The 13,443-nt window shown below is 38.4% G+C and overlaps 1 protein-coding gene and 1 long non-coding RNA gene across 2 annotated transcripts in view; both read right to left on the bottom strand.

The window, feature by feature from the left end:
- The window catches only part of LOC111546306, a 50,059-nt gene extending 37,825 nt beyond the window's left edge, over window positions 1–12,234 (bottom strand). Inside the window, exon 1 of the long non-coding RNA XR_002732726.1 lies at window positions 12,185–12,234. This is a non-coding gene — a long non-coding RNA (uncharacterized LOC111546306). The remainder of the gene's footprint in view (window positions 1–12,184) is intronic.
- FAM155A (family with sequence similarity 155 member A) overlaps window positions 1–13,443 on the bottom strand; it is a 693,606-nt gene that overhangs the window by 646,841 nt on the left and 33,322 nt on the right. The window lies entirely within an intron of this gene.

Raw genomic sequence — 13,443 nt, 5'->3', positions numbered from 1 at the left:
CTACCTCGTTCCACTATTTAGAATGGTCAGTTACCTTCCTTGTTTGTCAGGCAAACCCCTGCCTTTCAGGCCTAGCGTGGCTGCTACTTCTCTGCTGAGCTCTTCTGCAACAGAGAACTCTAATTCAATTAAAAGCTCCATCTTTTTGTGGTCACCAAACTGTTGACTTCGCCATCCTCACCCTTGCTCACACTACCATCCTCTCTCACCTGGGTAAGTCCAATAATCCCCCAGTTTATCTGTCAGGAGCCCCTCTGCCCCCAGCTGGCATTTGTTCTCCATGCAAAATCATGCCAACTCCACAGTTTCCCAGTGTTCTTAGGTTGAAGGCACATCTCTTCACCATGGCCAAGTATCCATGGCTGGATTTGCCTCTGTGTACCCCTCCAGGCTCACCTCTGCCAAGGTCCTCTGTGCTCTGGTCTCACTGGCTTTGGTCAGCATTCCCCATGGCCTCTGCTCCCTCTCCAGAAGGCCTTGGTGCTCTCTCTCCCTTCTCCAACTTACGCCCTATGTATCCTTCAAAGGTTAATTCTTCAAAGAAGTCTTCCATGACCTTCCGGAGAGCTTTCATGCTCCTCTCTAGACACAATTTTATATACGTTTGTGTGACAAGTATATACAGATTTTGGAGCCTGACAGCCTGAGTTTGAGTATCAGTTATTGCTACTTGCTAGCTGTGTGATAGTGGGCAAGTGATTTAACCTGCTTGCTTTCAGTGCTCTCATCTATAGAATGGGGATAGTAGTAATGCTTACTTCATAAGGCTGTTGGGAGAAATCAATGATTTAATATATGTAAAGTGTTTCTTGTAGAGCTGGCATCTAGAAAATGTTCAATATTACCATTGCTGTTATTATTATTATTAGTCCCCATCATTCCTTAAAGGCAAAGGCTGTTCCTGTTTTTCTTATCCTGTGTACCAGCTCATGGTATATGGCTGGCTTTCAATAAATGTTTGTTGAACAAACAAATGAATATTTCTGCATTATATTGACCACATATTAAAATAACTGTGGTAAGCACATAATTCCATCCATCTGCTTACCACTAAATTGTCTGACTGTTAATATAGGGACCGTGTCAAAGTGGCCCCTACATATATTTGTTTTGACTCTAGTGCCTAACATTGCACTTGCCATAAGTACTTGTGGAAGGAAGAAAGTAATGAGGAAAAAAACTATGAATAGGTGAATTTCCCTAAGCTATTTTCTCCCTTAATTTCTTAACTACTTGTATTTTGGATGATGCGTGGTTGGATGGTTAAGGCTGTAATGGAATTCATTCTTCATCAGTACAAAGCGTGGGGAAACAGTTCTCAGATTGGAGAACCCAAAATCAAGGGAAGAACAGAAATCATGAGTCTGATATTCTAGACAGGAAATTCTGGCCTGTAGTAATCCAGATTGAAGAATTAGAATAACTGATTCAGACAGAAAATCATTTGTCTCTCAGCTCCATTATGCATGTGTAGGAGATTCCCCCATTCTGTCTATACGAATACAGGTAATCACAAAATTCCAGGTGAAGAAGCCAGAACTGCAAGTGCAGCTCAATTTGATGAGAATCCTGATGAGCATGTGGGTGCACGTGGTGTTCAGTGAGTATGGACTGGGCTCTTCCGTAGCGGTGTAGTCATAAATCATGTTTGCTTTGCACCACTGCTCTCACCAGTTTCATTTTGCCACTTCAGTGGCCAATGCCAGATGTGAGAAAGTAGAAGATAAAGTAATAAAATGCTTTCCACCTTTCCCAAATACTAGGACATGATCCCAAACCACAAATCTAGTAGCTACAATGCTTTTGTTGTTGTTTAGTTACTTGTTAGTTTATATTCCAATAGTATTTTGGATATTTAGAAAGGAAAGGCAATACTACTAATAATAAATCAGCTTCATAAAAATAAAACACAATTATCAGTTCTTAAAACAATATAAAGTAAACAAAATTTGGAATGAGTTATAGTTAGGAGTTCTGGACTATGTTACTAACTAGCTTCGGCTTTGTTTTTTTTATGTGATAGGTGATGTGAAATCTACCTTCCAAAATTCCCTCAGCTATCAAGTGAGAATGTTGGTCTGCTTTGGATGTCTGAGTAAAGGGCATTTTAACTAAAACATCTTGTGTCTCTACATACTTTTTCTTCTCTAACCTAACCTAAATGAATAATGCTATTTGATTGGTGAAATGACATTTTTCATGTCAAATGTCATATGACATCAGAAAAAAATGTTGATGCTCATTCGTTTTTAAAGAATGGATACATAATCTGTCATCAGAATCTTTTGTCCTTAATCTGATCTGTTGCCTCAATCCATAATTAGGCCTCAATTCTTATGCATCGTGATAGAAAAAGCACTTCACAGAGAGCATTCGCTCAATAACTGCTGGAAATATTATTCATAATAAAAGTGGGGAAGATATGGAAAATAAATTCCTGTACTTGTAGAACATAATCAGCTCCACATATCACTAATATAAAGTTCTTCACCCATGAAAATCTGTGAAGAGAAACTTCATAAATTTTTAATAAGCAGTTATCACAAAGGCCAATAATGTATGCATATTTTGACTATAACTAGTACTATTTATTGTTGGTTTGTTTGTTTTTGTGATGCAGTCTCGCTCTATTGCCCAAGCTGGAGTGCAATGGCGCCATCTTGGCTCTCTGCAACCTCCACCTCCCAGGTTCAAGCGATTCTCCTGCCTTCAGCCTCTGGGAAGCTGGGATTACAGGCACCCGCCACCATGCCCAGCTAATTTCTGTATTTTCAGTAGAGATGGGGTTTCACCATGTTGGTCAGACTGGCCTTGATCTCTTGACCTCGTGATCTGCCTGCCTCTGCCTCCCAAAGTGCTGGGATTACAGGTGTGAGCCACTATGCCCTGCCTTATAGTGACTACTATTTCTTAATAAAACTATCCAGCTGATGGTCTTTTAAAGGGAGCCACATTACTGAAGCCTGGAGAAGAATACCTTAGGTTGAGGAAAAGCAGAGAAAGAGAGCGGGAACATTCATCTGAGATCTCTGAAAAGTGGTCTTCCTGACTTAGTCCATTTCTGTGTAGGTGCCAGAACATAGGTGCATGTGTATGTGTGTGCATGTGCGCACGTGTGTGTGTCTGTGTGTGTGTGTGGTTCCCACCAGGGTTCAAAGTCACTCCACCAACAACACAAGCTGACAGGTGTTCCTCAGGAATGCCTGCAGTTCCAGAGCTGCCAAGGCCACCCAATAGCGTGTGCATGCTTAAAATAGAAGAGAGGGGCATGAAAGAGCAGAAAAGAGGCATCATGTGTAACAGTCCAGTGTGACGAGGAAGATGCCTACGGGGCTCCAGGCTGAATAGTGAAGCAGAATAAAAAGTTATCTTTTAGAAAAAGAGGATGCAGCTTATAAACACTTTTCAGTAAGTTTAGCAGACTCCTTTTAGCATTACAATGGGTGACGTCAGAGTGAAATCTGTCTGCATAAAACATATACAAGACCAGCGGAGAAGACCACAGTCAACTCACAACAAGAACTTTTCCTTCTCAAGAGGAGGCAGGATTTGGATTCAGAAACATTTCAATTAAATATTCTGCTTCACTTCCTTGTTTACATGACCTTGGGAAAACACATCGAACTCTCTTAGCCTCAGTTTTCTCATTGGAACAAGAGGCATCATTGGCCTCAAAGAACTGCTGGGAAAAGATATGGAGTGAATTATGCACCCTGCCTGACACAGGGTAGGTGCTCCATCCTCTTAGTTTATGAGAAAAGCAAGTCCTTACACAAGTGGTAGAAAATTACGAGAGAGAAAGCAAGTTAGCACGTTGAGTGAAATCAGCCCATGTACATTCATTTATCTACAACATTTAGCACCTGCTATGTTTAGGTTTTCAAGCTGTATGCTGAACACAATCCCTTGTGTTGGGATTTATGACTAGAGGCTCCTAAAACCACAAATATTGTAATAATATACTTGTTTTAACCAATCAAATCAATATTATTTGAGTCATCTTAGAAACGCAAAAATAAATATTTGTGCAGTATCTGTTAAGGCATTTTCTTAAACTGACACTCCTTGTAGTCTTCTCAACTAAACTTGCAGATTTACTTAGCGTGTTTCTTTGCTCTTTTTCTTCTAGCTAGCTTATGGTTCATCCGACCTGAAGGATCTGAAGGATTCCCTGTTAATTCATTATGTCTTTCCTTCAGATCATTCCACGCAGGTATGCAGGAAAAGCATCTGTCAGAGTCAGAGGGCTCGTTGCAGGATTGCTGCAAACAGACCCTCACCTAGGAGTTAAATCCAGTGCTTCCCACAAACACCCCAACACGGGTCTGGCCATCGGGTAGCGTTAGAATCCAGGCAACCAAACCCACCTTCCTGGGCCAGCAGGCACCAGCCACCTCTAGATCAGCTCATTCTATCTGCTTAGAAAAAATGACTGTTCATTTTTGTTTGCTTTTATATTTGTTAATATAGATATAATCTTTGCCCCACAAATCAATAATCTAGTTTTATTCCATGAACATTTTATTAAAAACACGGTGCCTTATTTTCCACAGACACCTAAAAATGAGATACATCCAATGTTTGTCAATGGAGTACTGAATTGAAAACCAGCAGTATTATAATTACTGGTTACAATAGTAAGGAAATTTAAGTTGGGTAAATTCTGGAAAGGGCAGTTAAAAACAAGTCTTCTAGCACAAGCATGAGAAGAAGAACTATTCTGGGAATATTATACTTTTGTATTTTCATTTGTACAAAACTGCAGCCGTCGGCGGTAGGAAGCGTTTTGTCCCTCAGTCAGAATCTACTTCTACCCTGAAGCTGGCTGTGCCGGTGTATACTCCCAGGTGACAGGGATCTCACAGTTAGAGTAAACCAAAGGGAGTTGTGAGTTTGATTTCACATTATTTCTCATTTGGGCAGTTTTCAGCTTAAAGTGCTGGTAGCACTTTTATTAAGCCACGCAATCTTATCTTTCTTTTTGAAATTTTTTTTATGAGTAATTGGAGTGAAGGCTCCCTTCAGTAGCACTGACATTCCAAATTTTTGTTATTGTTATCTGGCCCATATCCACGTCACTGCGTGCGGTTCTAATCTGCAGTGACTACGGTAAAGTGCATAAACCACGTCACAGAAGCACAGAAAAGGCTTCAGGTCAGGCACTGCACAGCAGCTGCAACCGCATTCATACATCAGTGTGTGCTTCTATAACTCGTCTCATTTAATTTGATTAAATCAAAACACTCAGAAAATAGAGTGCTTTTTATAGTTGAGCCACTGAATTTTTTTTTTTTCAAAGAGGAGAACACTGTGAGGAAATTCAGAATAGGTAGTGAGTCTCATTCAATTCTATCAAAAAAAAAAAATATATACACACACACACACACACACACACAAATCTGCCACAGCAACAAACATGATTTTTATTTTAACTATATTCCAATCCAATATCTCTTCTCAGAGAAGATATATTTCTGCTTGGAGAAGCAGATAAAACAATAATGGCTTACCAATATGTTCACCTTCTCAAAACCTATAAAAAACAGATGTGGATTTGTACTTTCACTTGATAACTAATACCTCGATCTATATGAATAAAAACATGGTTTCAGATCAGTTTGGGGGGACAGTATCGATTTCATCATTTTGGTTATACATGAATCATTACCTGCACAAGGACATTTCTTTAAGCAATTAGATTTTGTTTTTGTTTTTGTTTTTTGTTCGTTGGTTTGTTCGTTTCTGGCCCAAAGTTCAACAAAACCTGTATCCACTGTCTCACCTTAGAAGAATTCCAAAAACAGCCGGGTCATGAACGTGCCCTTTTTTCTCTGAACTTCATGTCACAGCTAGCCAAATGAGCACAAGTAAACAAGCAAACGTCTGAGTGAAAGGCATTTGGAAATACCAGAGAGATCACCCATTATTTTTACAAAGCAAAGAGAAGAAAGCACTTTGGAGGATGTGAGAATGACATGGATGTGAAACAAGTATACCCCTACATCTAGCTTCCATATTTGTTCTACACTATACCTAGGAAACACCAATATTGAGCAGTAACCAATAAAGTTTCTAATTGCATTGGTCAGTCAAAGCCTGTAACTCTGATCAAATATACCACAGACACCATAATAACTATTTGCATGCTTCAGAAATTTTCTAGACTAAAAATACCATGGAGAACCTGACATTTAAATGTTGACATAATATATTCCCACAATAGAAACGAAATAACTTTTGGATCTCATGATTTTTTTTTCCATTGGTGAAATAAAATCAGATCTGCAAATTCTTTCAGACAAAAGCGCTGATATTTAAGGGCCATGTTATGAAGTGAACCTCCTTTTTGTATTTTAATGTTATTATAATTGATAATAATTAAATTTAAGATAACTGATAAATTTAATGTAACTGAAAATCTAAGTATTATTGTTGCTTCAGAATAATTTATGGAAAAAAGACCATGAGTTTACTCGTGTCTGAAAATTCTGCTGGACCATAAGCACGGATGATAGGTTTACATGGTTTTCCTCTTCAGTGAAGTTGGCATTTCTATACATTTTACAATTACTTATTCACAGCAGTCTAAGTTTTGTGTTGTAATAGGAGCGTACACTCGATTTTTAAAATTTCTCTTTATGCACTATCATCTGTACCAAAGACGTATACCACTTCCAGTGCATTCGTACTATCACTATGTTGAAAGGATATTGATGTCACATTCGGGCTTAGCAGGAAGTCACAACAAGAAACTCTGGCAACAGATGCCAACCCTAACTCACAATCCTAACTTACAGAAGATTACCTTTTTATAACCCAAGAGTGCCATTATTACCCTCGGAACCCTCACCAAATAAGTAGGAAAACTACACTGAGAACAATTCAGCCCAGCTGTCTCTGGCCCATTTCCCTTTCTACCGCCTCTTGTGCATTCAAGCAATCTAACTTGATGAATGATCTTCCAATTGGAAAGTTGGGGACTTCACACGGTGCAGACCCAAAGATCTGTCTTCCAAAGGCTAACCACCACCGTATCCTTCATTCCTTTAAATGTCGTGTTTATTTGAATATATTAAGAATAATATCAAGGTAATTTTCTACATATAAAATTTATGTTTAATTTTTTAGGAACCATCATACTGCTTTCCACAGTGGCTGCACATTTTACATTCCCACCAACAACGCACAAGGGTTCCAATCGCTCCATATCCCTGCCCACACTTGCAATTTTTTGATTCCGGGACAGCGAACCTAATGGCTGGGAAATGGTATCTCACTGTGGTTTGGATTTGGGTTTATCTCGTGATTAGAAATGTTTCACATCTTTTCCCGTCTTTTGGCCATTTGTGCATCTCACTGGAGAAATATCTATTTCTCCCTTTGGCCATGTTTTAATCAATTTCGGGGAAGTGGAGTATTCTTGTTGTTGAGTGTTTCCATCCCTCCTGTTGTTCCCTCCAAACACTCTCTCCGTGTGTCTCACCCCTTCCCATATATTTAAGCTCCTTCTGCTCCACAGGCCTCCACAGCGAGGCCAAAGAATGCGATGTGCCACTGACACGTGTGGGCGCAGAGCTGTTTTCCTTCTCCTTTTGTATTAAGCTATGAATGGAATTAAACCTTACTCATATTTAATATTTGGATTAAAATGGGATCCTTCACGGCATCCTTATCTCAGATAATCCTATGTCCTACATGAAAAATGGGAGTCCTGAGGGAAACAGGATGTTCCACACAGAGCGTGGGCTGACGGTGCTGACCTCACTCTGGCTGTGTGGATTAAAGGATCTCCTCATAACCAGAGTTGTCAAAGATTCCTGCAAAGAAACTGGGACTGAAGAGTGTCCTCAAAATAGAAACACATAAATCAAGAAAAAATTGCAATGCTGACACTTTTCCTACTCTGAATAAGCAACTTTCATTATCCACATTTCAAGGTAAAAACCAAGATAGTTCATCCAGATCTGAACAACAGACAGTTTAAAACTTCAAACGATCAAGAACACTATTTGACCCCTGGATAAACATTGACTACTGCTAACAGTAAACTTTACCATACATGTACACTGTGGCCTGAGAAACTAAAGAAACCAATAAGATTCAAACACTTAAAAAGTAAGCCTCAGCACTTAAAAAGATTGGCAATTATTTATAACTTAAAGAAAGAACATATTAAAATATAGCAGCACTGTATAATAATTTGCAGAGATGGAATGTAGTCGTGGCAACATCTAGGGTTCTGCAGAGTTATGCTGGTTTGGCTTAGGTCAACGTACAAACAAATTATTTTTCTAAAACAAAGGAATAAAAAAAAAAAAAAAAAAAAGGTCCTAAAGTTTCTGACTGGTGCTGTAATTCAACAGAAAAAAGAGTAGAAAATCTGGGACCAAGCTCGAAATGTAAACATACTCGATTGCACTTCTGAGAAAGGTGATTCTATAATGATGAGGTAGAAATTACAGTAACTGATTTCAGGGCAGACATTTAAGCTTTGGAAAGCGCGTTTTGTAATACGATGTTTGTGCATATTTGCAGCCTCTGAGGTTTTGTTGTTGAAAACAATGTATGTCACCTCTCGTCTCTGCCCAGACCCAGACGGAGAACTTTCTAACACATTTCAGAATATTCCAGAGTTTAGTCTCGGTTTAAATTCATTTGATAATGAGGCAAAAATTCAACTTTCTTTTAGTTTGTAAAGATAGTTAAGTTTAAGGAAGATGGGAATTCAAAAATGGCATTTCAACTGTTTGAGTTAAAAAAATTTTTCATAGTTTGTGGACCTCATTAAAATAAAGTCTAATGATTTAATAAAGTCCGTATTGTCCTTCCATTTAGAACCACACATTTTTTGATAGTCTTTTAAACTATTATATCCAGTACTGAAACCAAACTGTGACATGAACTGAACCTAGAAGTAAATTTTCCAAGTACTTTATCCTAAATATTAAGCCAAGATTTTAGAAATTATGATGGATATTCAATCCTATTATTCTAACTTCAAGCTGATAATTAACATGTTATTAATATAACATTTATTATATTTAATCCATTCTATTTAAGTAAAAACAAAGATATTCTATATCATTCATAGGCAAAAATGTTTTAAAATATTGTTTACTTCAGCTTTATCTCATCTTATGTAAATATTTTGTATATATACTGAATGTGCATAAATGTATATATATATATATATATACTTGCACATTAGTGCTAATGTATTTATATATAGATCATATATAAATAAAATATTCATATTTTGGGTATATACTGAAGATTTTCTAACCCCACTTGGATCCCACAAGCAGGTCAAATCTAATACGTACAAAACTGAACTCCACACGATCTCCTTTCAAAAACCTGATTGTCTGCCTCTCCTGTCTTATGGAAGGATACCACCTGCTGCTCACTTGCCTACATTGGAAGGGTCATGGTCCTTGGCAGCTCCTCATTCTTCCTTTCATTAACATCCATACAGTCCTGTGCATTGTGGCAGCCACAACCCTTTGTCCTCCTCCTTCAACCCTCACAGGCCCCATCTGGCGTGACTTCTGCTCTCCTCTGTCTCACTAATTACAAGAATCTCCTACGTGACCTTCCTTCCTACAGTGCTGCTGTCTCCCGACCCCCAGTTCAAGCCACAGAAAAGTGATCTTTCAAAAGCAACAAACCATAGGCTGCATCTTCTTAAGAGCACTCAGTAGTTTCCCATTGCCCTTGGATACACTCCAATCTCTTCTTCTTTAGCAGCACAGTGCCTGCTGGCATCTGTAGTCTCCCCTCCCTCACACTCTACCATGGAGCTAGTCAGCACTTCTTCCATTCTTCACGTGGCCCGTGGCCTCTCTGGTGCTCCACACACATGCCCAATCTCCTAGCAAATGGTACCCATTCAGAAGTTCTCTGTGCAGAGGGCCCCTGCTAGGTGAAGCCCTCTCAGAGGGTCCCTGCGCCTCCTTTAACGTACCACTTTGAACACACGAAGACATCAGAACACATGTCTGATGAATAATTTGAACTGCTTCCAGAACAAGAACAAGGTCTACACTGCTCACCAGGGTAGACTTGGTGACTTGCACAGTGTCTTACCCATACCACACCTTTCTTTAATTGATGTGAATACGCATATGAATACTACTGGTATAATTTTACACTCGGTTCAAAATAAGCTCTCTGTTGTCCAATGTGCATTTGTGGGATAAAACTCACCTCCTCTTTTCTTTTTCCACCTATAGGATGATTTTTAGAAAACTATTCCTGCTAGCTGTCTTACACTGTTACTTCTATCTCTTAAAACAGATCTTCTACATTCAAATCTCCCTATCATGAAGTACCCAATATATTTACTTTCTTGTGTGCCATGTTTAAATGTATTTTTTACTCATGCTCAATGATCATCATCCCCCTTCTCAATCCTTTCCATTAGAAAGGTGTTGAAAACAAGATACTTGATGTACTAAAGCAATGGGGAAACAGATTAAGTCATGAGTCAAAAACTTCTCAACCAATTAGTTAAAATGTTGAGAGAAAGGACAAGCTTTCTGACCACCTGTTACCTAAGGCCATGATAATGCTTCCCATGTAAAGGTATTGTTCCATAACATCCTTTTACTTTTTTCTCATAATAGTATTTAAATTTCCAGTATTTTGCATACTATCTTAAATATATTAAAGTATCTTAAAGCTGTTTTATTAATTTTTAATAATGCCATTCACTAATGTATACATTTGAAAAACTATGGAAACTTTGAGGAGGAAATTTCAAACTTAATACAGTTGGCCCTCCATATCTATAGGTTCTGTACCCATGGATTCAACTGAGGATTGAAAATATAAAAATAATAATGATAGCAATCATAATAACAAATAACAATGACAATAAAAATTAAACACGAATTTTAAAAATACAGCCTAATAACTAGTTATATAGCATTTGCTTTGTATTCGGTATTATGAGTAATCTAGAGACGGATTAAATGTACATGGGAGAATATGCATAGGTTAGATGCAAATGCTATGCCATGTTAAATAAGGGATGTGAGCAGCTACAGATTTTGGTGTCCATGGAGATCCTGGAACCAAATCCCTCTCAAATACCAAGGGACAACTGTAGTCAATTAGACCACTTTTGCATTATATTTGAGCCAAAGAGCAACAGACTGAATTTTTAAGATATTTTTAATAACTGCACAGCTCTTACCATCAGTGTCAAGAGTATGGGGGAAAAAATGAATGAATCATGCCTTTATTTATCAGCCAAGCTGTGAGAGAGTAGTCTTCAAAGTACTGGTCCAACAAGGTTGGCAATTAATGATGCAATAAAGGGTAAACAATTAACTAGTGTAATTAAAAAGATTCTGAATCTCATGTCTAAATGTTACCCCAGACAGCTGGATCATTTGCCTGAAGAAAAGTTTACTCTCTGATTTTTTTTATAAGAAAAATAGAATCAATTTTCATTCTCATACTCCCTGTTTAGATGGTAAAGAACGTTCTCCGGAAAATATACATTAAGCTATTTCAACTCTGCTAAGGTATGGTATGCAATTTAATTTTGAAAATTCTGTCAAAACATTGTTCAACTGTAGCACTGCTTTCTTAACTGTGGGACGATAATTTCCTGTGTAACAAATTCCTCAGAAAGGTTCCTAAGGAAACGAGGCAAGAACACCAAACTAATTCCAGGTTTAACATGACAGCAAACGGCACAGAGGAGGGAAGGGAAAGCTCACTCACGGGAGACATGTCATAAATGATAGCCTCTAAAGACCGACTGTGGAAGAAGGCAGCCGTCACATATACACTAGCATTAATAATTGCCTTTCTCCTCTGTTTCATCCTCTTGAGAAAATATGTGATCACGTATTGTCTATGATGCTCTAATATGGGGTTAGTTATATTTTTCTTTTGATGTAGCACAATATTTATTTACAAGATGGTTGTAAGGATATAGTGTCTTAAGGGTTAAAAACAGAGGCACCAGAAGCCTAGAAGAGCATGGGTTCAAACATAAAATGGAACAACAGATTTTTCCCTTCTTTTCTTAGACACCAGAAGATTAAAAAGCCTTATAATGTATGTACTGTCCTCAGTATCTCCCCTTCCCCAAATGATGGAAGGATTGATTTGCCTCCCTCTTGGCTCCTAACTCTCACAGCGAAGGCTCTTACAAGAGAGGATGACTTACCTTCACTAATAAAAGAGCCATCAGTCTACCAGCCACTCCTCTGAAAGCAGGAGGAATAAACCTCCTTTTAGGGACTGTCCCTTTCCTCAGCTGGTCCTGTCCTGAGAATGAGGGACTCAGTGCTTTTTTCACCTGAGGCTTTTTTGTCACCTATTATGAAGCAAAATAGAAAACACAAAACTACACAGTGAAATATTCAAGTGAGCTTAGGGGCAGGCATAAGACCCCACACACACACCGGTGACTCAGGGCTTACATAGTTAATAACAATATTTCTGAAGTATATTAATAATAATATTCGAGCAATAGTGACAGGAAATGTGTGAAGTGACAGTATTAATTCAAAGAGCTAGCACTCCCTGAGGCCTACTCTGTGCCAGGCTGTGGGCTTCACATTCTTATTTTACTCATCACAGAAGCCCTCTGAGAACATACGCTCTATAGTTACCATCTTATAGATGAGGATCAGGGGTGAGAGAAGATTATGACCTTCCCCACAGTCTAGATCAACAAGAGGAACTAACAAATCCTGGGCAAGGGTTTAAACCCAGGAAGCAGAAGCAGCAGAGAGCCAGTTTGCCTTTTTTTTTTTTTTTACGAGACAGGGTCTTGCTCTGTTGCCCACGTTGGAGTGCCATGATGCATGCAATCATACCTCAGTGCAACCTCCACCTCCTGGCTTAAGCAATCCTCCCACCTCAGCCTCCTGAGTAGCTGAGACCACAGGTGCACATCACCATGCTCAACTAATTTTTGTAGAGATGGGGTTTCACCGTGTTTCCCAGGCTGGTCTCAAACTCTTGGACTCAAGCAATCTGCCCCCTCTGCATCCCAAAGTTCAGGGATTACAGGTATGAGCCACCATGCCTGGCCCAGTCTCACTTTAAACATAATACATAGGTGATTTTATGAAAATTTTAGGAAGCATTTTGCTTTCAAAGCTGTCTTAAATAATTTTTGTGTTTGATACAAAAGGAGCTTAGAAGAGAATAGAAAGCCTTGAAATTAAGATCGTTGAACATTAACATTTTGTAGTAGTATTTTGCTAAATATGTCAATATCATTAAAAATGAGGACTTTCTCACTGAAAAAAAAGGATTAGCCCATCTGCTCATGAGATGCGATTTTTTTAATTAAAAAAAAATTAAAGTTTAGTTAGGAAAATAGTAGAAATATTTTGTAACATAAGGAAGAAAATCAGAATCCAAGAATATTCTGACTTAAGTATTATTCTGTATTTGAAGAGTACTTAACAGTAT

The sequence above is a fragment of the Piliocolobus tephrosceles genome, chromosome X (assembly GCF_002776525.5).
Source record: "Piliocolobus tephrosceles isolate RC106 chromosome X, ASM277652v3, whole genome shotgun sequence".
Taxonomy (NCBI): domain Eukaryota; kingdom Metazoa; phylum Chordata; class Mammalia; order Primates; family Cercopithecidae; genus Piliocolobus; species Piliocolobus tephrosceles.
Note: the sequence above shows the minus strand (reverse complement) of the source record. Positions and strands in the feature narration are given on the sequence as shown.